This window comes from Triturus cristatus, chromosome 2_1, assembly GCF_964204655.1.
Source record: "Triturus cristatus chromosome 2_1, aTriCri1.1, whole genome shotgun sequence".
Classification (NCBI taxonomy): domain Eukaryota; kingdom Metazoa; phylum Chordata; class Amphibia; order Caudata; family Salamandridae; genus Triturus; species Triturus cristatus.
In genome coordinates this window covers 781,011,348-781,035,873 of record NC_140581.1, presented here as the reverse complement: position 1 = coordinate 781,035,873, position 24,526 = coordinate 781,011,348, and the positions used below count along the sequence as shown (strand labels likewise).

General features: G+C 47.4%; 1 protein-coding gene across 1 annotated transcript in view; it reads right to left on the bottom strand.

Annotated features, from left to right (window-relative positions):
- SPTLC1 (serine palmitoyltransferase long chain base subunit 1) overlaps positions 1-24,526 on the bottom strand; it is a 341,715-nt gene that overhangs the window by 264,393 nt on the left and 52,796 nt on the right. The window lies entirely within an intron of this gene.

Below are 24,526 nucleotides of genomic sequence, written 5' to 3'. Positions count from 1 at the left end.
TTGCATACTTAGGACCTTCCCTGTGGAATGCTCTTCCCATTTCTTTATGTAAAGAAACGGTTTATATTAATTGTTCGAAAACAGCTGAAAACGTGGTTATTTCATTTGTAGTTTTTTCCTTTTCCCTCCCTTTTCTCATGCTGGCGCCTGGTAACCCCTCTGGGTAGCTGTGTGCCTTATAAACTTCATATAACATAACAGGAATGGTTTTTCCCCCTCTAAGAATCCTTCAACAATTGTCAGTTCACTGCATATCTACCAGAATGCTCCGAGGTTATTGGGCCATCCCTCCTTCACAAAGTCAGTAATTTTGTTTTAAACTCATGATCTTTCTCACTCTCTGCTTGCCATTACTCCAGATTTAATGAATGTTTCACGGTTTCAACCACCCACGCAATTCTTTTCACTTTCTATTAAATCCTCCTGGTTTTCTACTAATGTAGTGGGCATACTAGATAAAAAAAATCTGCTACTCCATTTTTCTTTCTGGGTAAATATTCAACTTTATACACGAAGTCCAACAAGCGAATGGATAACCGGGTTAACCTAGATGATACTCTTCAGAATCCCAGGGTGTTCAATGTGTTCCCTGACGGTTTATGATCACATTTAACCATCAGCTCTTTTCCCCATACAAACAAGAAAAAAGGTTCCAAAGCCTATAAACAGGCTAGAGCTTCTCTCTATCACTGCATAGTTCTCTTCTGAAGGGGACAATGCTTGTGAAGCAAAAGGCAATAATGACTAACTCCTGCACTATTCCTTTAAGACAAAACTGCCCCATACCTTTGCTACTGGCATTTGTAGTCAATATGCTAGGACAGTGGGGATCAAACCCTTGTAGAGCAGGTGCAGAATAAATTGCCTCCTTGATAAGATCACATTCTTGCTTACATTCATCTGATCACAGAAACTTTACATTTGTTTTTAGCAACTTCCTCACTTGGAAGGTTTTCATGGAAAAAGTTCTTAAAAATTTTGGAATGAATTTCACGAACCCCAAAAATGACCTCAAGTCCCTCTTTATTCTGTGGATACAGAGACTCTTTAATAGCTGGTAACAAACCTTTCTTAGGTTTGACTCCACATCTGCTAAACACATTGTCTAAGGAACATGCAACTTACTTAGGTAATCTACATATGGTATATTCAATTTTAAGACCTTACATTTCTAGACCTTCCAGTAGTTTCTCTAGTTTCTTGTAATGGTCCTCTTTGTCTCTTCCCATAACTAGTATGTCGTCTTGGAAAAATAAAATCCCTTTAATTTTTCCAAACAGGTTAAACATAGGCGTTGCAACACTGTCGCCGCTTACGCAAAGCCGGATCAGCATTCTTTTAAACCAGAAACACCCTACTTCAGTAACAAAAGCCATGTATTTCTTGCTCTCTTTATGAAGAGGTATCTGGTGGTAGGCAGCAGATAGTCAAGGGTGGATTCACTGATCCTGGGTAAATGGAACTGATCTACAATAATGTTATCTTTTAGATCACGTAGATCAATTCACAGCTTCACTTTACCATTGGCTTTGTGTGCACCCACTAATGGGGCTAACCACTCCGCTGCTTTTACTGGCTCTATGATTCCAGCATCAACTAATTGTGTTAACTCCTCATTGACTTCTTCCCTAACTGCCATTGGTACATCCTTGCAGTGAGGGCTTTAGGAATAATTTTGTTTTTGAGAATGATTTTGTGCTCAAAATGTTTCAACCATCCAATTTTTCCATTGAACACAATGAAAATGTCTTCAACACTTTTCCCATTACTTCTCCTTCATCCACAATTAAAACCCGTTTTTACTATTGGGGTTCAATTTTATATGTAAATTCTTTTGATCCAAGGACTGATAGACCCTTTTTTCTAAATATATTTTCCACAAGTCTTTCAGTTCTTGATTAGATTTTCATCATATACAAATCAGCAAAAACACGATGCCATCATGTGCCACATGTGGCAAGACAAATCACATCTGCAATAGAATGTCAGTATCGCTCGAGCAAACATTCCAGCCTCAGATGTACAGTACATAGATCTGAACAATCAAACCCATTAGAACATATCTAGAATTATCAGTAGGTAGGCTGTAAGGAGGCTCCAAATAATTTTTGATCGCAAGGGCAGTGGCAATTCCTCGCCAAACAGTTGCAGCTACTCTTTACAGTTTACCAGGTCAGTGAGACACTGATTGCGAGTACAGCTATTTTAGCACGAGTGCATGGCCACTCTCCATTTTACCAGAAGCAATGCCACTCCCACAAACTTGCAATGGGCAGGCTGTAGATGTTTAACTTAGCCAAGTAAGCATATCTAGGGGTGCAGTCCACCAGCTACATTTCCATGTTCGATAGGGCTTTCACCACCTCTGCCCAGAATTGCCAGTTAGGAGGGCTCAGCCGTTCTAGGTGTAGAAAGTCCACTTACAGTACCCACACCGTAAAGAGGTTGCATCACCCCTCAGACCACATCAGAACAATTTGAGAGAAGTACGATACATTTGTTGTAAATATTTAAAATGAACAACATGCCCATTAGTTTGCAACAGAAACCTCAGTCCTCTGGTTCCAGTGGTGTGGATAGGACCGCATTCCATTTTTCAAATCACAAGAATGGGGCTGTCAGCCTGTCTCCCTATGCTGCATATTACAATCTTGTAATAAGGCCCCTGCGAGTGGCGCTAGTGAGTAAAGTTTGAAGTTCCCCAAGTGCTGGAGGCTCAACAGGGACAGAGGGATACAGCTCTCACGGTAGCCCGAAGAAGATAGCATATGGAGATCAATAGCAGGGTCTGAACCTGCGTATGGGAGAAGTAAGCTAAGGCAACAAAATTCCCCTCAGGATATGCGTCCCCACAAGGTACGCAGATCCACTTTGCCCAGCAAGGCGAGTGCTCCAGCCTCATGCGTCACCAAAACTGCAGGGTGAAAAAACAGGGGGGGGGGGGAGTTCAGGAGCATATAAAGGGTCCTTTTGGGCTCACGCCCAAATTGCCCTTCAGGCCCTGGTGGTGCAAGGAATAGTGTTAATTTCCAATCAGGAGACATCTGAACATCTGTGCGTCAAAAGGGCTTTGAATTGAATGGGATGAGAGTCATCGCACTCCATGGCCAAGTACGATGTATAGGCGTAGGGGTGATACCGATAGTTTGCAATCTGCACTTGAGCACACAAATACAAGTGTATATCCAGTGCACTAAAGCCTCTCGGAGTATATGGGAGGGTCAGCGCATCCCAGCTAATCCTCGGTCGCTTCCCGCCCAGGCCAATGTTCTCATGTGGGTCCTAACTGTTTTAAAAAAGTGTTGTGGCAGAGCGATAGGTATATTAATAAAGAGAAAGAAATCTGGGGAGCACTATCATTTTCAGAACGGCCACTCTGTCCGCAAACGACAGGGACAGTCTGGACCATCTGGCTACTTGGTCCTCCACTTTGGAGACACCTCTGTCATAATTTAACAGGCCCTGTGTTCCACACCAGTGGAAAGTCCAGTGGATAGCGCTACGTACTGGGTATCAGAGGAAAAATCATCAACTTCGAGCAATTAATACAGGGGCCTGAGTAGCGTTCAAATGGGATATACTCCTGTAATACAGGCGCTAAATGTACGGTGGAGCTCCGGACATACCATTCACATAGAGCGAAATAGTGAAGCTGCAGCCGGAAGCGTAATGCAGAAGTGGCTGTTGCTGGCGAATCACGCACGCCAGGGGTTTTAGAGTGAGCGCAAATAAAATTGTGTTACCACCAATACAAACCCGAGTTACCAGGGTGGTGTATAGTAGGCGTATCCAATTTAAAAATGTCTGGGGAATCCCCACGCGAAGTAGGACTGTGAACATATATGTCCACTCAATGAAAGCAAATGCTTTAGTGGCGTCGAGGGGAACTGCCGCCTTAATATCAGGGTCTAGCTGCTGTATAATGCAATGAGAGCATGCATGTAGGAGAGTAGGGTCTGCTATCCTATGGTCACCCCAAATGTTTGCTTTTTGCTTCACTGGTTTTTGACATATTGAGGCTGTAGGCCTGCTAATCAGACCCCCAGCCTGCTGTTCTCTCTACTAAATTGACACTATGCCCTTTAGGTGCATAACCAATTGGAACTGGATCACCCTGTGAGCCCCTGTACCAGTGTACACTAGGTACCCAGGGCATGGGTGTATCTAAGGCCTACCCGGGGCTGAAGCATGTATTGTGCCACCCCTGGCCTGGCCTAACAGTTTGACACAACTGGCTGATCACTCAGCTGGGGTAAGTTGGTGTATCCACCTCTTACTTAGGTGTAGTATGCCTATACCTAACCTTAAATGGGACACATGTTAACCTATAAGTCACTCCTATGGCAGGCCTTAACAATCCTGAAGGCAGGGTGCTTGGTTACATGTGAGATGGTGCTCTGGCATGAGCTGAGCCTGTCTGCAGTAGTCGGAACCACTTCCTTCTACCGTTTCCAGATATCGCCATACCATATACTCTTAAGTGCATTATGAACCTCACGGTTAAATGCTAACTTTGGTTTGGCTTTATCAAAACATGTTGAGTAAGGTGTCATACGAATTGGAATACTAACCCCTCGCCAATTCTGGTGACGGGGTTAGCATTCCACCCTTCTAGAGGGACACGACATGTACGGAACCTGAAACCCGGGTAAAATCAGACATAGCCTCAGCTCCACAAAATGGATGCTGCCACCACAGACACAAGTCTGCCCTCCTGCTGCTGGGAGTCCTTCCAGCTTGGGAGACGTGGACAAAGGGTTTCCTGCCAGGGGAGGTGCGAGCACCACCCCAGACAGGATTTTGTGTATTGGTCAGGTAGGGCTTGAATGGAATCAGACATGCCTGAGGCTCACAAGGAGCCTCGGTGCATATGCCAGTTCAAACCGGTCCTGGGGCACACCAGCCCCAGACCTGGGGCGAGCTGGACAAAGGATTGGGGGTGTAACCACCCCCCTTCCTGGTCCCACCGTTAGGGAGGGACCTAGCAGGTAGTCTGGCCCCTAGAATCCGCTTAAAGGTAGGAGCTGTGTCCTAAGACTTCAGACATCCTGGAATCAACTTGAAACTAAGAAGAAGACGGGAACTTCGACGTTCTGCTGCACAGAAGACTGAAGGAAATCTCCCCTATGGTCAGGGAGTGACCATCTTGCTAACGCAAGCAACAACCAGCGAATCGACGTCTGCTTTGCCGCCGCCTCCTGCCGGAGCCCGAGCCCAGAGACCGACAAGAACTGGACCTCCAGACCTCTCACAGCCCGATCCACAGTCCCTGCAAAGAAGGAACCCGTGGAGGCACCGAGACACGTGGAGCCAGCCATCTTGGAAGACACTCGACAATCTGCAAGCGCGACAACAGAGGCTCCCTCCGAGTTGTGCTTTGGGTCCTGAGAAGCCCAACATCCGAGCAGCATCTGCACCAAAGGTGAGCCCTCCAGCAGCTCCACGATCTGCGTGTGGCCCCTCTGCACTTTGCGACTCGACGCGCCTGCCCGGTCCCTGGCCCGTTGGCTAGTGGCCATTTTGGCGAACCTTTCTGAAAACTACGACGCTGGTCTGGTTGCTCCAGACTGGCCCCTGCTCCCCTCCAAAGGAGCAGCCCCTCTTACCTTGCTGGTCAGAGCTAACAGCTTTCTTCGATTCCTGCGACTCCTGCTTTTGCCAAGGCTTGTTTGCTTCTTCTGAGTCGCCGACACCGCCGACAGCGAGAGCCTGCGTGGGACAGCTCGTGAACCGACTCCTGGACGTCGTCGACCTTCAGGGACCACGTGGCTGCAGAGACAAGCTACACCTCTTCACCTGTTTGAACCCGACATCGCCTGGTACCTACCTGGTGCCACGCCGGTCACTGGCTAGTGACTGTGAACACTGTCCCCTCTGCTTTCAGGTCTTCTACACTTCCGATCCACCCTTGGATCCACCGCATCTCTTCTGGACCGACCGCCTGCAGCATCTTTGTCGTCAGGCTCCATTGAACAGATAGACGAAACCCGACGCACTTCGAGCCCTATGCACCCGCTTCCTGTGGGTGAGGTAAAGCTGGCACTCCGGTGCACAAGTGTAGAGTAACATCTCTAATGTCTAGGTTTGAAGCCTTGATTTCGTAGTCCAACCAGAAGACCCTTCTAGCAGTAACCTTTGAACTTTTACGCACCCATTGAAAACCTATGGGAGCCCGCGTGTAACTTTCCTCACTGCACACGCGACCCGTGGACCTCCTGGTCACTAACTAAAGTTAGCTCCTTGTAGGCCCAGCGATTCTAGAGGCCCTAGGCCTTTTCCCTTTCCTGTTCGTGGTACTTATACCACTATTTTAGTATATGGTTCGAGCGGCCACCAGGGCCTATCCATATAAAGTGCGACTTCTGTATATTGTAATACTTTCTTGTTTAACGATTTGTGCTCCTGTGCTCATAAAGAGTCTAGGGGATACTTTGAGTAATAAATACATATATATTTTGAATATATATATGTGTGGTGTCCTTTCATTGGTATAAAAGGGGGTTACATATGGTAAAACCGCTTGCTTCACATGCCTAAACGAGTTTAGCCTGAAAGACTGCTTAGCCTACGCTACCACTTGGGCAGCTGGTCCGAAAAGGTTGACTTACAACCACACCATAAGGGTTGCTTTGCATGGTACAAGGTGGTCACTTTAACTAGTGAACATCATATACCAGGCCAACTTCTCACAATGCACATTGTGCGTTGCTGAGCGATTGGGTATAAAACATGACTGGGCTGGCAGAACCAAATTGGTGAGCAGCGGCTGGAGCCTAGTGGGCAGTATTTTAGCGAAGATCTTGGCATCAGTATTAATTAGCGAGAGCAGTCTGTAAGACAGAGTGCTCGGGCTGCTCGTCAGGTTTCAATAATGCAATGATTAAGGCTTCTTGCAGGTAGGAGGGCAAGATTTGCTTAGCTGATGCATTGTCATATACCACATGAAGATGTGGTGCCAATAGGTCAGCTAATTTCTTATATAATTTACCTGTTCGGCCATACAGACACTGAGTGTATAGCATCCCTGACCTTGTCAACCATAATAGGCTGCACCAAATATCCCCAATGTCCCAAGGACAGCCATGCTAGTGCCAAGTCATTGAAGTATTCAGTAATCTCCACCTCCGAAGCAGAGGCCCAGGCAGCATATAGATGTGTAAAAGACTGAAAAAGCGGACAGAATGGTTGGTGGGTCATAGGGGCCCTCACCCTGGGTGGTCAGTTATTTTGACAATATGGGTGTGCCCCCAAATTGTCTTCTACTTATTAGCCAAACTGCAACCTGATCATCCTCCCTCCCCATACACCCTCGCCACATGACGTCACTAGAGGCGGCACAGCTCCCGTGTCACTGTGTCAGTGCAATTGGTAATGTGGTCTCGAATGGCAGCAAAGGTAGGGCGTAGACTCGATTGTGTTCCAGGGTTCGCAGCGTATTTTCTATAGTGTGCAACTGCATGCGTATGGCCCTCGGGTCGGCTGCCTGTGTGCCTATGCAAATCCCCCAGATTGTGACTTTAAACGGCTCCCAGAGTGTGCTAGCCCCCTCCATGGAACCAATGTTTTTTCAGAAAAATTAAACAATAGTCGAGCGCAGGCCCTCCTGGAACACCAGGTCCAGCAGTGCCATTGCATGAAATTTCCATGTGTAAAGGCACATGTGTAGGGATTGTAACCACTAGCTTCATCGGTGCATAATCAAGCAGGATTTTAGGTAGATGCTGCAGGAAAGTGCCCTTTTTTGCATGGCTGACACCAACCCTCCCCCCCCCACCACCCCCTCCTCCCCCCTTTTTACCTAATTTTGATGAACTTGCCATCCTGGTACCCAGGGCCTATGTTCTCTCTGTAAATAGTACCTTTGCAAAACCCAATTTGCAACTCAAAGGCCACTTGTCAGCCCCTTCTAAGAGGTACCATAGGTACCAAGGGTACAGTGACCAGGGAAGTCCACTAAGGACTGGAGCCCTTATTGTGCCACCCTTAGAGGCCCTGTACCTTTACACACACACACATTGCCACTGCAGGCTGTGTGATTTGGTGCAGAACAAAGTGAAGAGTCGACATGGCACACATCCCTGTGTGCCATGCCTACAACCCACTGCACTGGCATAGGTAAGCCACCCTTCTAGCTGGGTGCACTATACCAGTGGTGAGGGTACAGGTGCATGAGCCCTGTACCCCTACAGTGTTTAAGTCGATTCTTAGACATTGTAAGTGCAGTAATGCCATAAGGAGTATATGGTCTGGGAGTTTGTCAATACAAACTCCACAGCACCATAATGGCTTTACTGAAAACTGGGAAGTTAGGTTTCAAACTTCTCAGCACTTCTCTAGTGTCCGCTCGGCAGCTGCCGCCACCAGACATCTTTCTGGACCCCTGGGTCGAGAGCATGCGGCTCTCGGTGTCCTGAAATAAAGCACATCCTGGGACTAGGTGCAAAGCCTCCTCCCCCAGGATAGGCAGGGTCCACGAAGGGGAAGCTTCAAGGGCGTGCCGCCTTTGTGAGCTACCTCAGCCATTTGCTGCTCCCAGCAACTGGCCCCCACTGGTTCTGACCTCCACTTTGGGTGGAAGAATTGGCGGGAAAACCAAGTTAGGAGGAGAGGTGGGGCCACCTTTTCCAACCCCACCACTCAGGTAGGGGAGGCGAGGTGAAGCACAACTCTCAGTCCCCGACATCTTGAAGATTGGGGAGACCCAGCCAACCAGAGTGAGGCTTATGCCCCCATCCCACTGAAGGGTGGCATAACTGGGGGTGAACCCACCCCAAGGAAGGGACCCATTGGTCCCAACCTGTGCTTACCAGTAACGCCCCTACATTTAGTATTTAGGGGCAACCCTGCACCTTGCCTTCTCAGACAAGGAGAAACAAGAAGATAGACCGCAAAGCCATGCTGAAGAAGCAGAGGACGACACCAACTGACCTGGTCGCAGCCCTACCGGCCTGTCCCGACAGACTATAGCGAAATCCCGGTGTGTCCTGCAGCCAGCAGCCCCCAAGAACCCTGAGGAGCTGCCCTGCCTTCGCAAACCAGACTTTTTCTCCCGTGAGCACCGGATTTGCTCACCCACAGACTCTGGTTCTGGCCAAATCTGCGAGTCTGCACCACTCTCCACCCGACGCCCATGACATGTTAGAGTAGCCCAACACCAAGATGAGGTCTCCCCGGCAATCCTGACCAGGGATCTGGTGATCCCTGACCTATCTCAAGTCTCAAACCGACGCCTGCAGCCCCTTTCAGGAGTATCCCCCGACCGCGACCGGAGCCGGTTAGAAAAACCGGATGCCAAAATACACCCCTGCACCAGACGTCCCGCAGCCTTGGGTGGCCGAACCAACGGCGTCTTGGCATGCCAAGCCATCCCAATTTACATCTCCATCCGGTGGTCGCCTCCAGAAGATCTCCGTCCCAAGCCTGCAGTGTTTGTTGCAACCGGAGAATCCCCATTGAAAACAGGGCATCCAACGCCAAAACAGCACCCTGCACCCGGCGGCCCCTGCACAGCTTTGGGTGCACCTTGTGTGCTAACCAGACCCTCCCTTTGCTCAGAGCCTAAGTCCAGGAGCTTCGCTCCCACAACCTTGTGGCCTGCTCGTGATCAGCCACCAACCAGAGGCCAGAAAGAGGCGTGGGTGGTGCACTGCATAAGCTAGGTGAAAGGTATTTTCGTTCAATAAGGTCTGGGTGCGCAATCAGGGTGGTGTTATCCGTCCTAACACCATCAATGAACAGCTGAGTAGTGTCTTGCAGAGATCTGCAAGTACATCCCCTGGGTAGGCACTCCAATGGGTGATCAAACTAAGTTGATTCATGCAAAAGTGAATCCTTTTAAGATGCGTGTTTTTAAATGCTTTTATTCAGCAAATTAGTTCAATTCGATATTGTTTGGCATATCAAATGTTCATTTGTAATCCATACTAGCAGATCTATGAATCTTGATCTCCTATGCATTTCGGGCTGGGACGCCCTTGGTCACGGAGCACTGTTGAGGAAGGGAGGGAGGGATTAGTCAGTGAGGGTATAACGCCTGGATTTACACGTGCTTAATGTGACTAAGTGCAACAATAACTAAAACGGGTGTGTTTGCTAACGTTTTAGTGACTGAGTGAAGGTACTGGGTAGTGCAATGGAAATTACTGCGTGTGTCGGTTGAATGCGCGCTGCGCAATGACATGCTGGGTTCTGTAGCGCTGTGGGCGAAGAACACTTACTTCGTAGATACCGGTGGCAAAGCGTGCCGTCCATCGCTTAGTCGCTGGGTCTGCGTGTGGTGCGGGCGGGTGCTCGTTATGTTTAAACACTCGGTGATGTGACGTGAAGAAACGTAAATATAAACAAAGGACTACTCGGAAGTATGCACGGTGGCGGCCATCTTAGAATGTGGGGAGATAGAGTACAGGTAATGCAAACTGGGGAGAATGCAGAGAGACAATGTCAAAAAACAGAAGTAGTATTACATGAATAAACAGTAACATAATAAGCAATGCATCATATTAGTATTACAGGTAACAACTATACTCAATACGGTCATTAAGACCATGCGGCTTCAGAGTCTGTAACAGATAAATCCATTCAAGTTCTCTTTTTAACAAGAGTTTATGATTGTCAATCCCTTCTCGTTTGGAGAGGGTTTCAAGTACTATGAATTTTAATTGGGCGATGGAATGCCGAGCCTCAGCAAAATGCATGGCGATGTTGGATTTCTCAACTTTCAGCCTGATGTTAGATTTATGCTCGTTGAGGCGAGTTTTAATTTTCCGTTCGGTTTTACCGATGTACAGCTTTCCACAGGGACATTTCAAAGCATATATCAAATTCATCGAGTCACAGGTAGCATCAACTTGAAGTTTAATGTTGTGACCTTTCATTGGGTGCTGAATAATGTTGCCTTTGATGACACTATTGCAGTGATTGCAATTGAAGCAAGGTATGGTGCCACGGTGTTGTGTGTGGGTTTCAATGGGTTTAGACAAAATTTCCTTGAAATTTCTGCTTCTTGTGTGTGCAAAAATTGGTGGTTTCTCAAAAATGCCCTTGAAGTCGGGTTCACTTTGTAAGATGGGCCAGTGCTTCCGTATGATCTTCTTGTATTTAGGGCTGGCTGTGGAGTATTTGGATACTATCACCATACGTTGTTCTTGCACTCTATTGCTTTTTAAAAGGCTATCTTCTCTGGTGATGAGAGCAACTCTAGATTGTGCTTCATTCAGAGTATGTTCAGGATATCCTCTAGCACGGAATCGTTCACGCATCTCATTAATGCGCATGATGTATGTCTGTTCGTCTGAAACGATGCGTTTAACACGCAACATTTGCGAACATCTTAAAAGGATTCACTTTTGCATGAATCAACTTAGTTTGATCACCCATTGGAGTGCCTACCCAGGGGATGTACTTGCAGATCTCTGCAAGACACTACTCAACCAACCAGAGGCCCCCATCCCCCACTGGATAACACTGGGCCTCAGCACTCTGCACCCGGCCACCCTAGTGCAGTTGAGGGTGCTCTGAGAGTGCATCCTTGACCCTTGGGGAACCCTTGATCTAACACCAGAAAACCAACTCCCAAAGCTAAGTACTTACCTTGAAACCGATAACTTCATTTCCTCTTATATGATTGAATTAACTGCTTTCTTGTGGAAATATTTCTGCGTGGAGTTGGTTTGTATGAAACTAAGAAACTGCAAATATACAAAAACTGACTTACTTACATTTTCTCTAGGAAATGTCCCAGTGTGATATGGAGACATATCACACCGAGTAGAAAAACTAACTTAAAAAGTAATCTGTAAAGTAACTGAAAAGTAATTTAAACTGCTTCACAAACAAATGACTTACCTGTAACCAATTTAATTGCATTCAACTGCATTCAAACTGTATTTACCTGTATTATTCCTGGAAAGTGATATTATACTTACCTGTACCAGGCCTGGCTTGGTTCTGGAAAAAAAAATATAACTTAAATAATATTTTTATACATACAAATTGGTCTGAGTTCAGCCTTTGAGTGTGCGACATAATTTCTTGCCTGAGTGTGACAATAAATGGTTAACACTACCCTCTGATAAAGCCTTACTGCTTTCCCACAAAAAGAGAGAGTAAGGTATTATCTACTTTTACCTCTGCCTACCTTTGGGGTTCCACTGGATTCTGAGTACACTATCACTTACTTGGGTATAGTATATACAGAGCCAGCTTCCTACAGACGCTGCACATTTACAGCCAAAGCACTAACCTTTCGGGTTACCAGCAATAATTCAGGCACACGACATGCTATGCACTGAAGAGGCAAATGAACCCTCCAGCTAGAGGGATTCCCCAATTTCCACAGGTCAACGAGCGCATATTCTTCCATACCATCTCATATAACTTTGTTGGAGTGCATGCCGTGCCAGTCCACCGTTGCCGATCGATTTAGCACTGAATCTAGATAAGTGCTAAGATCCCTAACCCACAAAATGGTGGTCGGCTGAACGGAATGCAATCGGTTACAGAACTGTGTGTAAAATTTGGGATCATTAATATCAGGCCCATAAGAATTCCCCAGGGTTACCGTGGTGCCACACAGACTGCCCTGTACAATAAAGGGCACTCCCATTTTGCCCATTATCAATTCTCCCCAAGAGTACAATGAGTAAGACTAGGATATCCAAATCGCTGCCCACCGTGAACCTATGGCATTTTCTGTGGAGTGCATGAACTGTGTTTCCTGTAGTTGTAAAAATTGTATATTATGCCTATCTAAGTAAACCCGACGCGTTTCATAGGGATTGTTAAGTCCCCGAACATTCCAGGTTATAAGAAATATACATCCTAGGGTCTGGGCAATGAGGACGTGTTATAAATAGTAAGCGATTTGTATGGTACTGTAAGCAACATATGGCACTCCAAATATAAACAACTGTTGGTAGCACAGTGGTGGCAAAATAAACACGTAACCATAACCCTCCTCCCCCCCCACCACCACCACCCTCCTCAGCATCCCAATCATGCCAAAGGCATTACCACAATCTATAAATAAAAGACACACATATGTAAACAGAAAATGACATGTCAGAGTCTCTGCTGTTGTAACACACTGGGAGAGCATATGGAGTGTACCCTTGTAGGGCCAGCCAGAGTCCCAGTATCCCTCCGGGTAGGCGGAGGTGTCCTAGAGCAGAAGCAGTGAAACGGCTGTGTGCACACATTGAGTGGAGTGTGGAGTCCGCTACATAAAGAGGAGGTACAGTAGCACCAGCCTGGGACCAACCCAGAGTAGTGCCATGCAAGGAATAAGTAAAGTGTTCCATATAGCCAGATAAAGTACCAAGCCATTGTACTTCATAAACATACAGTTAACCTGGTTAGCTTAGCTGTTCATCTGTCCATGCAACACAGGCACCTTGTGAGCAGTCAACCACCAGTGCGAGAGGTGCTGCAGTCAAGTAGCCCCCGAAGTCCAAAGGATCAAGTGCTGTCATTGCCTATCTCACTGTCCGACTGCTCACAAAGTCGTGGGGCAAATTTCTTAAGGAACTCCATCACTGCCTTGGGTGCTGTGAAATGTTTCTGAGCTCCTCTGTGGTCAATGCGCAACCAAGTCGGGTAGAGCATGGCATAGGAGATTTCTGCCTTATGCAGTCTCTTTTTGATGGGTTGAAAAATTATTCATGGGCTGCTTACACTGCCGCTGCAAAATCTGTGAAGATCGCCGCACAATTTCTCTGGTAGCTGTGGTCCTTCTCCGGTGCCAGACGAAGCACCGCATCGCGGTCCCTATAGTTTAGGAGCTTGGCTGTAATTGGGCATGGGTTGCCCCCTGAGGCAGCCTCAACATGAGGGAGCTATGTTGCTCTCTACAACCAGCATGTGCTTCAGATTTTCAGAGCATGGTTTCCACATCCTGTTCCTTTTTTCCTGTGTTAGTGGACTCTGGGATACCAGAAATGTGCAAGTTATTACAGCGGGAGAGCACCTCTATGGCATTATTCTTGGCCTTTATGACAGCAAGCACATTCTCCTTATTTGAGAATTTAGCGCTCACTAAATGTACGTCGTCTTCTGCTGTAGAGAGGCGCTGCTCCACCACAGTGATGCATGCCATCTGTTTGTCCAATTTAGATGTCAAGTGGTCCATGCGCTGATTCAGTATGTTGATCTTGCCATCAATAGATTGCAGACTCTGCTACATGGCTATAAGTTGTAGTGGAGACAGAGTTTTAGATGCACACATTGCTATGTTAGCATAAGCGTCTTAGAAGTTAGAAACGCCATCTTGCAACTTTTGCACACAACACTGAAGATAGATGTTATTATATGAAAACTGCTTGCCTGCCTTTTCTTCACATGAGAACTGTCTGTTGTTCACATCCCTAGACGTGCACCGCGACCTTGGTCTGAACATTGTGTGCAGAAACAGTCAGGGCCAACAAACAATGTATGCTTTTGAATTCAGGTTGATCGGCCCACGCTCTAGCCATAACACGCACACAGCTGCAAATATCTGAAACTCGAGCGCCTTTAATATTGCAGTTTGCATGCATTAGACACATTCTGGAGAAGAACTTTTCCAGGCACAGAGCAAAGCTGATCCTGTGATGTGATTCACCTAAGCTGATATTTACGGTATGAGGTTCCCCAGTCAAACCTAGAGACCTTCCATTAGTATAATAATACTAGCTTACTAGCAAAGGGAGGGTGGTTGTATTCCACTATCAGTTGTAATATGATTTCTCCCTTCATTTTCTATAGTATTGTAACAATGCTGATGGTTTTATTTTTAATCATTTGTCTGCTTATGTTAGCCAAAGTACTGCATCTTAGGACACGTAGTTTATAAAATAAATGTTTTAAACTTTACTGTGTCTCTGATTACTCTTGTTGTGGACGGATATGAGAATAATAACGAACAGGTATTTCTGATTCCCACCATTCCTGAGAGTGCTCGAAGTCGAATGTTCTGGGTTGTCTAATCATTGGTAGCTTCGAGATAATCCGAAGAGCGAATGAGACACTGATGCTAGTCTGATAAGGGGTTCTGGGTACTGAGGTGAGTTTTTGGTACACCGCAATTCACGGAGGTCCTGGTTTCCTGCGCATAGTTCTGTGCATGAGCAGAATCCCTGCAACAAAGTGTGGTCTCAAGCTCAGTTGCACCCTGGGTCATCGTATCTAGTTCCTGATCGGGGATAATATCATGCTAAGATTTAGCAGCATTCTTCGATTCAAACGTGAGCTGGGTTTGTCCTCTGTGTGTTTTCCTCATTTTAGCCAGTAAGTGCAGTGCCAAGGTGTTGAGAGCCACAGAGGCACACCTTCACTCACGCTGTCTGGGAGACCCCACTATTAAACTGCCGGTTTTAGAGAGCGCTTCAGTCAGTGTGTCCAGTAGGACCTCGTCTATTCACGCAGTGCGAGGCTTTAACTGAACCAGGAGTGGTGTTTCCAAAGCTAGCCTAATTCATAGTACCAGCTGCAGTTTATAGCAGAAGGAGCGACGCTCGAACCTAAAAGTACTCCGTAAGCAACATGATTCCCGAACTAGATTCAGTGAGGGCTGGGCAGCCAACCTCTACTCGGGGTACCGATATTCACCTGCTCCAGTGAGCAGACATCACTCACTAATGTCTTGGCAGTAGCCTTGTCTCGTTGGTGAACTGTATACGCACGTCACAGCAGGGAATTGTTCGGGCCTCTGGTCGCAAGGCCCTCTACTGCATCCGGCGCTACATAATTGCCTGATACAGGTGCACACCGCTCGGCCGCTCCAGCCATGCAGTCAATCACCACCCCTGATCAAGGGTCTAAGTTTTGGCTGCACTCTTCCCTGCTCCGTACCTTCAAGCATTACAGGACTGTCCTTGCTACAGAGTCAGCCATTCAACATTGTGCTCACCAGCCGAACCACACCACTCGCAGCCGCGTCCCACCAGGCAGTCCCTTCGGGAACTTGAGGCAGTCCGGGCTGCTGCTGCCTCCTCACAAAGAGAACAGCAGCATTGCAGGCCCCAGCCGGTGTCATCCACAGACCCCCGGCACAGGCACAAACTTGTCTCAAGGATTACAGCAATCCCTCACTCGGGGTTCCACAGACTTGTTTCTCTTCGCAGCTGCCGACTCCCTTCTGGCAGCCGTACACGAGGTGCTGCCCTAGTAGGCCTCTGCCGCTCACATTTCTCGCCCCAGGGTCTCAATATCAGAGCGCACAGACCCTCAGCATTCTCACCCACAGTTGTTCTCGGTAGTGGTATGGATGTGTGCTGGAAGGCAGGATAATTAATGGAATGGGCTATAGACTAGCAGAGCTGCACTAGGGTGTGGCAATCTTGCCGTGGGCTCTCAAGCACCCCCAAACCTTCACATTTTTACTCTGAAAATCAATCTCCTGTGTCCAATCATGTCAGTCTCACCGGTGTAACTTTCTGGTTCAATATCAAAATTCTTCAGAAAAGATCCTAAAATCTTTTCAAAGTTATTCTTTCATGCTTTTTCGTTCACAATAGTGTAGGGTGAACTAGAATCTGCTGCTATAAGTCTTCATCTTGCTGACACGCATATAGTGAACAATTTTTCCACATCTAATACATTTTTGTTTTAGTGCAGGACAGATTTTACTATTTGCTAAGTGGGATGTACCGACACACCTGTATCATTTTAGTTTTTCATTTGCCAGAGATTTGTACCCCCTTTTTTTTTTTAATAGGAATTGTTCCCAGTTTGTCAATAATAACTTTGGCTACTACCTCAGACTCTGGTTCAGTAGTTTTCATCGCTTTCGCACACCTACCTGAAATTTCGGCCTTGAAAAATCATACTTAACTTTAATAATCTACTTGACCTAACTGTAATGTACTTGACCTGTAAACTGGTCTCAAATTGCGTGATCTTTGGCAAATAATTTGCCTTTTTCTTCATTCTCACATACGAGTGCACCTTCAAATATGTGAGTTCAGCATTTCTGCTGTACAAAACAAAACTCTTCTGATTAAACAAACTAAACATTTTCTCCATGTGTATTAAGAATCTAGCGACATATAGGGTACCCATGATCTCCGACTTGTCTCTCAGTTTACAAAGAGAAAGCATTACCATCAGGACAGGAGTGTTTCTCAGTTCATGTTTAAATACTCACTTTTAATGAATATATTACTAAAGCATGATGTGTTCGTGCACTGTCATTTACAGACAGTACATTTCTAAGAAATGGCCAAAAACCTTCCCACTACCATGCATCTTTACTGATAAAACGCTACGGTGTATTAACAATAACCTGTCAAAATGGAGTTTCAGAAAATATTTATCATTTGCAAATCACCAAGTAAAGAGTTCTGATTTGTTTTTCATTCTATTAAAACATTGCTTTCATCACAGAAGTACAAAAATAGGCTTTCACACCTACTGAAATATATTTTGAAATGTTTATACAGTTTACTTATCAGCTATCAGAATGTATGTTAGGAAAAACATGATACCCTACAGCCTTTCATTGCACACTTGGTACAGCAGATCAGACAGTTCACTTTGCATAATCCCTCTGTCCCTGCACACAGAGGAAATGTGACCAGATAAAAAGATTTATAGGCATATTTATTGCTCCTTCACTTTCTGACTGAACAGAGCACCTGGTTTTTGCCAGATCGGGCAGTAGGTCCTAAATACAACACGACCTAATAAAATCTGACTCACCATAGCAAGTAGATTTTTCGAGGCCTGTTACATACTATGGACAAAACATCCTTGAACTCTGCGTTACCATTAACCCATACATTTTCCTGCATTGTTAAATCATGCACATGAACTACTACTTGATCTCCAAACCTACAATCTAATGATAATTTTCTCAATGTTGTGACGTATTCATCTATAGTTGCGCCCTTTTGTTGTTTCCAGTTAAAGAATTTGTATCTGGTGACCGCTATACACACCTTGGAAGAAATTTGCAAAATACTTGTCCATTTGTGATATGACTTCAACAAACACATTACCATCCCCACCATCATTTCTCTATGAAGTTGTCCATAAATTCTTAATCTGTCAGAGCCCAATGAATGATGTTTCTTTCATATGGCAATTTGTCCTCAAAATCAATAGTCGCTATGTAGTTTAAAAAATACTCACTCCATTGTAGCCAGTGGTATAGGAGGTTCACCTGGACTGCACAAAATTATTTAGGAGGGTTTACCATAATAATAGCCATGTTAGAAGTGGAGTGTGGCTTTGACTTACTTCATCAATTCTCTTAGGGTACCAATGTAAGGATGAAACAGCACTCAGTCTGGAACATACACTCCACATAATTAATACAATACTAGCTAACTGAAGTCCTTTCAATTATGCAGTTTAGCATCCCTTATGATATGCTGTGAAACGGCTTGTCACTGGTGACTTTTACTTGAATATTGTTATACTTTATTACCATTAAAAGTATTAACATTAAAAATTGTTAACTATAAGATGTGTGAATCACCGCAATTTAGTTTTGCTTTAAGGTGTGCGAATCACCAAGTGTTTTCCGCATCAAATATTCAAGATGAGCGGATCACACCTCGGTACACTGTGCCCCTGTTGCTCCCACTACTTCCAATATGGTGGTCGATGCCTTTTAAAGCACAGCATGTGCGTGCACCACTGTTCCCTGCCTAAGCAGGAGACAGTAAAGCTGCACGCGTCGAATAAACAAGCATTAGCAATGCAATAGGTCTTGCGTTTGGGAGAGTTTGAGCCAATGGCATTGTAATGACTGCCTTTTATTTATGCGTTTTGTAAACCTGCAAGCAGTGCGTAAACACACACTTTGTACTTATAGTTGTTGCTTACGAGAAGCAAGGCTGGCAGTAACTGCCATTCTTGCTTCTAGCAAACAACGACTAAATACAAAGTGCATGTTTAAGCACAGCTTGTAGGTTTTCAAAACAAATAGATACAAGCATTGGCATAGCCAATAGGTCTCGCCTTTGGGACCTTATAAATGTTTAGTTATCCAGCACAATATCCTTGGTGCAACAACATCAAGTGTTGCATGACTAAACACTTATAAGGTCTCAAATGCGAGACCTATTGGCTATGCCAATGCTTGTTTTGAGTGAGTGGCTCGTGCAGTTATGCCACTGTGAGGTAGAGATGCTGCAAGTGCTTTGACAGGAGCCCCTGTGACATTGCGCCTCTTCAAAATGTATCTTGGGTCTGGTGTAATATTTCTAGGCCCTATTCCAGTCTTCTCGCACCCAATGCATCCTTAAATGTCCCATGTACAGCCGGGGTTGACACTCCAATTACCCCTGCCCCCCAGTGACACTTTACTTGTCATGGGTGGTGGTGGTGGACGTGGTGGTGGCGGCGGACGTGGTGGCGGCAGACGTGGTGGCGGCAGACGTGGTGGCGGCAGACGTGGTGGCGGCAGACGTGGTGGCGGCAGACGTGGTGGCGGCAGACGTGGTGGCGGCAGACGTGGTGGCGGCAGACGTGGTGGCGGCAGACGTGGTGGCGGCAGACGTGGTGGCGGCAGACGTGGTGGCGGCAGACGTGGTGGCGGCAGACGTGGTGGCGGCAGACGTGGTGGCGGCAGACGTGGTGGCGGCAGACGTGGTGGCGGCAGACGTGGTGGCGGCAGACGTGGTGGCGGCAGACGTGGTGGCGGCAGACGTGGTGGCGGCAGACGTGGTGGCGGCAGACGTGGTGGCGGCAGACGTGGTGGCGGCAGACGTGGTGGCGGCAGACGTGGTGGCGGCGGACGTGGTGGTGGCGGACGTGGTGGGGTGGTGGACGTGGTGGGGTGGTGGACGTGGTGGGGTGGTGGACGTGGTGGGGTGGTGGACGTGGTGGGGTGGTGGACGTGGTGGGGGTGGTGGACGTGGTGGGGGTGGTGGACGTGGTGGGGGTGGTGGGGTGGTGGACGTGGTGGGGTGGTGGTGGACGTGGTGGGGTGGTGGTGGACGTGGTGGGGTGGTGGTGGACGTGGTGGGGTGGTGGTGGACGTGGTGGGGTGGTGGTGGACGTGGTGGTGGACGTGGTGGGGGTGGTGGACGTGGTGGGGGTGGTGGACGTGGTGGACGTGGTGGGGTGGTGGACGTGGTGGGGTGGTGGACGTGGTGGGGTGGTGGACGTGGTGGGGTGGTGGACGTGGTGGGGTGGTGGACGTGGTGGGGTGGTGGACGTGGTGGGGTGGTGGACGTGGTGGGGTGGTGGACGTGGTGGGGTGGTGGTGGACGTGGTGGGGTGGTGGTGGACGTGGTGGGGTGGTGGTGGACGTGGTGGGGTGGTGGTGGACGTGGTGGGGTGGTGGTGGACGTGGTGGGGTGGTGGTGGACGTGGTGGGGTGGTGGTGGACGTGGTGGTGGACGTGGTGCACATGGCGGTGGACGTGGTGCACATGGAGGTGGACGTGGTGCACATGGCGGTGGACGTGGTGCACATGGCGGTGGACGTGGTGCACATGGCGGTGGACGTGGTGCACATGGCGGTGGACGTGGTGCACATGGCGGTGGACGTGGTGCACATGGCGGTGGACGTGGTGATGGTGGACGTGGTGATGGACGTGGTGGACGACGTGGTGGTGGACAACTATTGGGTAAGAGGGTGCTGGCAGAATGCAGATGAAGAGGAGGATCTCGAAGGGGCACATGGGTGAGCAGAAAGAGGCCAAATATTAGATACAAAAAACGGCGAGTAGATAGAACACAAACCAGATTTAACGGGGTGGTCCCTTCCTATACGCATGTGAATGTTACTTAGCAAACCGTTTTCAGTAAACAGGGGGACCATGGGGAGATTAATTGATTATTCATGCATGATGATCGCGTGCTATTTATTGATTAATCATGCATGATGATCGCGTGCGGAAGCTGGTGCTGTTCAAATCACAGCGTTGGCTTACCAATGTGTGATTCTGGGCAAATTAGTTAATCTCCCGTGCCTTCTTAAACGCAATGTATTCCTGTGTGATTGTGCTCTTGTGTAATGTAACTGGATGTCTTGTAAAGGTCTCTACTACTCTTGAGTTCAGTTAGCGCTGTATGAATTTGCTAAACAAACAGCCAGCAGACCATGTAGAGCAAGAGCCTATTATATCCGTTCATGTAGCGCACGCACAGCAATGAGGTCCCTGTACAGCCCCGTACTTCATTTAAAATTTAAAGCTCAATGCTCCGATAATAAAAAAAAAAACACGTGGTTCCTGCAGTAAGAGTGGCTCACAAAGAAAAGAAAAAAGTGCTTAGCGGCTAATTGACACTGTCTTCCGCTACAAGTAAAAGATCCACTCCCGGTGGGCAGGGCCAAAAGTTGACAGGGTGGTAACCAGGAGGGACTTAAAAGCCTCCTGGACAATTGTAACACCCAGTTTTGCATAATTGGTGACGCAAAATGATGCGCACCAATGCAAAACACGGGCGGAGCCGAAAGCGAGCTTCTGGAATCGTGTCGATTCCAAGAAGCCCTCGCATGACGAGAGCAGCACATGCGCGCTGCTAATGCCAGACGAGACCTAAAAAGGACTGTCACAGCACCAAACTCCTCCAAATCTCCTCCGCAGTCCCCACTTCAAAACACCTCAATGTATAGCCTGCCTGAGGAGCAAGCACCTTCCGATAGCCGTTTCTGGAAGGGGGGGTATGCAGAATGCCCACACACAGTGCTCCATCAAGTACACTAGCCTCACAGCTCCCCTGCCAGTAATGGGAAGGAGGCATCACTACAAAAAGTCTTCTCAACAGGACACCGGTCTTCACAATCCTCCAAAGGTCCTTGTAAAAATCAAGAGGTTCGCCGGGAAACACCGGCTGGGCATACAATGGTTTGTGAATAAGGCTTGGCCGCAGCTTGTCGACAGCTTTGTGTAGTAACACGCTACACAAATGGAAGTTAAATAAGCTCCTTGATTATGTGACCAAGCACACAGCGTCTTTCAAGCAACTGCTTTCTCCAACTGTCATTACTCACATTCTAACTTCAACATTACACGTTATACTGATGTCATTACTTCCATTTCATCACCTCTAGACAGGAGCACACCGCCCCCCTCCCCAAGCCTTAAGTGGCCCTGGGGACCCCATCCCTGTGGCCTGTGTCTTTTTAAGGTGAGGGTGCCACTGCACCCCTCCCCTAGCATTTACGGCCCTGTGAACCCCACAAAACACTGTTCCGGGCAATAAAGTGTCAGGGAGAGGGAGCACCTCCTTAAAACAAAACAAAAAAAAGGCACAGAGGGGCACACACCCCGATCCTGAAAAATTATTCAAAAAAAGAAAAAAGTGTCCTTGAAGGACCACATCAGAATGCTATCCAAGGGCTGTTTACACTTTTTTTCCAGCTTCACAATGTCCCTAGATGTAGCAGGGGCACCACCAAGCCTTTTTTCCATATTACTTTTATTTTTTAAATGGGAGAATGCAGCAACTCCCCAGCAACATTAAAAAAAAACATGAAGTCTCCTGGATCATTAAATCCCTGAACCCAGGAGAACTTAAAATCTTTCAACAACACTTCTAGTTGGATAGTTATGCTCTTCAACATGACTGCAAGGCCCTCTTGTGGTTATTTGTGTTTTGCTGGATAACATTTTTTAAAAGAAAGACTGATATGGTCTCATTTTTCAGCCCAAAAAATGTAATCATAAAATCTATGTTAAAAAAAAAATAAAAAAAAAATACAGACATGTTGATCTTTACTAAACATTTTTTACAATAGTCACCGTTACTAAACGGTGCATTGGATGAATTATTGGAATATACATTTGATTGAGAATTTGAGATTTTTGGAAAAGATGCTTCATTTATATTGATAAACTCCACCCCCCTCCCCCTTGATAAAGCTATTAGGCCTACTTTTAATATTTTAGCGTTGTGACTCTTTCAAAAAGTCGGTCAGTCTGCCTGAATGCGACCACGACCTGTGAGACCAATTGCATGCTGAACATGCCGAAAGGTGTGTGCTGTGGAAGATATAGTCTTGCACCCAACCCCATGCAGCGCATGGCCAACAGCGCGCGCAACAGGTTGGGCGTAGGGCCTGGCCACAGCGATGCCCTGCCTGCCACTAGGCCTGGTGGGGTTCGTCCAATAAATTTTTTTTTTTTTTTTAAACAAACAAAAAAATATGTATATGGTGGTCTCCCACCTTTCATTACAAAACCGGATGCCCCCCAACCCCCCCACACCGGGTGGGTTAGGACCCAAGGGGATGGCGCCTTTGTATTCTTTTAGGAGAGGGGCACGTGCCTCTTCCCCCCCCCCACCCCCCCAAGCCAAGCCTCAGTTTTTTTTTTATAAAAGTGGAGGGGCACCCAGCTAGAGAACAGGTCCCCAGGAGCCCATCCCCCAGGGCTGATTATTATAATACAGGAAGGAGGGAGAGCTTCCACCTTACCCAAGCCTCAGAGGCCCCAGGGACACCAACCCCCCCAGGGGCAGTGTACTTTTCTTGGCGTGAGTGGGGGGCCCCAATCCCCGAAGACCGGCTCCAGGAACCACATCCACCAGAGCTCGATCGCAGTGACCCAGAGATCCCACCCCCTGGGACACCGTGGTTCCCTGCCCAGTAGAATTCGGGCATACCCTACCTGCACTCTCCAGGGCATAGGGAACAAAACTTTGCCTCCGGAGAAATGGAATGTTTCTGGCCAGGTAGCCGGCTGGGGTCACAGGGACCATGGGGCTCTCGCTTCCCTTCAAGGCCCCCAACGAGTGACAATTTGTGGGTGCATCAGGTGGGCAGCGTTGCTGCCACTAACAACTGAAGGTGCCACTGAAGCCCCCAACAAAAATGAAGCTGTGGGTGCCCTGGGTGGGCATTGCGGCAACCACTTTTTTAAAAAGTAAGCACCCTCGATGGGTACCGCAGGGCCCTGGGGCTTCGCCCGCGTCCATATAGTATAAATAATGATATGGGTGTCCCGGGTGGGTACTCTCATGTGGTCTTGAGTGTGTGTCCAAGTAGAGTATCTGTTGAGACCTGCCTGGCCCCCTCTTGTATGGTTGGCAAAAGCAGTCTATTAAGGGAACTGGTTGTGAATGTCCCATAGATGGAGTCAGGCGATTGTTGCCACGCCCTCAGTGTACCACCAGGTTATTAATCATCTACGGGTGTCAGGGGGAGGGCAAGGCGGATGGGGTGTGGTTCTGACCCTACCCCAGAGTCTGTCCCTCCTGTTGATAAGAGTTACACCCCAAAAAGGTGTAACGGAGAGGATTCCCACATTATATCATGGAAACTTCAGTCATAACCCAAGTACCCCGGTGGGCTGTGCCGGTACTCCAACATTCTGCAGACTCACAGGCGGAGGTCCCCTTTATTGTGGATCCAAGGTCTTGGAGACCAAGCTTCATTCCTGTAATAAAATGTTTCAATGCCCTCTGTCAAATCTCGGACCTCCTTGGTCTAAGAGATACAGCAAAAAGGCCCTAGAGCCCCTTTGCATTGGTGATCTCCCTCTGGGTTATTCATTGCCTCCAGAAGCCAGACGCAACTCTGATGTGTTCACCACCACTACACAATCCGGCCCAGGTCTATACTGCCAAATTTCATTGCCTTCCTCCTTAACTAT